Source organism: Anneissia japonica, unplaced genomic scaffold (assembly GCF_011630105.1).
Source record: "Anneissia japonica isolate Jap-2015-1 unplaced genomic scaffold, ASM1163010v1 scaffold401_len1656234_cov178, whole genome shotgun sequence".
Taxonomy (NCBI): domain Eukaryota; kingdom Metazoa; phylum Echinodermata; class Crinoidea; order Comatulida; family Comatulidae; genus Anneissia; species Anneissia japonica.
In genome coordinates, this window is record NW_022745982.1 from 1,113,904 (window position 1) to 1,116,021 (window position 2,118).

The 2,118-nt window shown below is 30.3% G+C and overlaps 1 protein-coding gene across 1 annotated transcript in view; it reads right to left on the bottom strand.

Annotated features, from left to right (window-relative positions):
- Window positions 1–2,118, bottom strand: part of LOC117120117 (NXPE family member 3-like) — a 12,449-nt gene that overhangs the window by 9,421 nt on the left and 910 nt on the right. The gene's annotated exons all lie outside the window — the stretch shown is intronic.

Consider the following 2,118-nt stretch of genomic DNA (forward strand, 5'->3'; position numbering starts at 1 on the left):
CGGTAATAGAAACTAGGGTACACATTTTTAAAATATACTAATTTTTTTTAAAGCAAAATTTCAAATTTACTTTAGGATTTTTACAGTCATTGTTCAGGAGACAATACATCATTATTGCAGATAAATATATGAGGAAAGCAAATAATTAAATAATGACTATCTAGAAAGTTTTAACAATTATAATGAATGAATCCAACCTGTAGCATTTCCATTATTTCAAATAAAATTATGCCAAATGATCTGTACAGTAAAATCAAGGATAGATTACTTCTAAATTCCTTAGTAAAAATGAACCCCTTCAGAGATAATGGTATAACCTTATTTTACTGCTTTAAAATCAAAATACCTCATGATATAATGGTACAACCCATCATTAAAAATTTCTAGATCTAGAAAAGTAAGATTTATCTTACTTTTTTAGATCTAGAAAAGTAAGATATCTTACTTTTCAAGATCTAGAAAAGTAAGATATCTTACTTTTCTAGATCTAGGAAAGTAAGATAAATCTTGTGTCTTACTTTTCTAGATCTTACTTTTCTAGAAACCTATTGGTGAGACTCAATTTCAACATCAATTTTGTGTAATACGAGATGTTCACCACCCAATGATCATCGGATGGGACTTTCTAGTAAAGCAGAGACAATGCGCAATAAATGTCAGTTCTAGGAATCTAGGGCTAAATAGAAATAAGTATTCTCTGATTCCACGTCGCCAATATATTCCATTCTCATGCCCAGTCTCAACACTTTCTACTTTTACTGATTTCTGAAATGATAATCGAAGCCCGAGTGAAAACACCTAATTATTCACTAGGGTACGAAAATTACACCAGAGTACTGGAACCGAATTCAACTTCATGTTTTGTGCCAGCTAGGATTGTGGCGAAAGTGTCCGGAGGAACAATACATTTTATAAGAACACTGAGGCTGAAATTGCTTAAAAATTAAGAACAAAATAAGAATAAATTGAGGCTGAGGTAAAATTTCAAATGAGATTTTTATTATTAAAAACTAGAAAAATCAACAAATATCTGTACCTTATGTGAAGGTGCGACTATGCAAAACAGTAGGCCTACAGTAGGTGTACTGTATTCTTGGGCTATTTTTACCGGGGCCTTTTTTCCCGGGGCCTATTTTTCCGGGGCCATTTTACCTACATTCCAGTACAGTGTATAATCCTGTAAAATATTTTTTTTTTTATGTTTGAAAACTGTGTTAAATAAGAACAATAAGAACATTTTGAGCCTGAAAACGGCCAAAAAATAAGAACACTGAGCCTGGCCAAAATTTTACTGGTGCTTATAAAAAAAAGTGTATTACAATTTCACACAAAAATGAATAAATTGAATACTAAATGATGAAATATTTTATTGTCCAACATAAAAGAAGGAAATGCATTCGAAAACGTGCAAACATTTAAATTCAAGCACACTGTCCCGAATATAAAAATCCATATTATAAACAAGTTAAATTTATTTACAAAAGGTACAACAAATTTAGAAGAAATACATTAAATAATTTATCATTAATTATATTATTATTTGACTTTTGGAGTTTTAAAATATTTTGAAATATAATCATGTCATACGTCCACCAGTGATTGTACAACGAACGCAAACATACAGTACGACTATCTGGCCCGAGAATTAGTTAGGTGGATGGAATTGGCTACAAATGCGTATCGGGAAGCATTTGTTCTTGTTTTAGGGATACAAAATATATCACTGCACAAAATGTGTATGATAGTATGATAAAACACTTTGGATCAAGGAGATAATACATCATGTACACAGCACATATTAAACAATATATTATTACAAGATGGCAATCTCACCAAAAACGTTATAATCAACCAGTGGTTTTACCTCGTATTCTTATACATGGTGTACCGACATTTTATTTAATTTGTTATCGATACTCATCATGTAAACCTTCAAGAAATATTTTAATATTTGTATTGTAAACATCAAAAACACTGCCATCTCACCATGTTCTATTTCATAACTTAATAAAAACATATTGTCAAAAGTACTCGTTAGTTTCAAATACATTTTTGGTATTTATTTGATACCATTTGACTTGTTATTTACTGTATACATACACACTCTTATACACATCT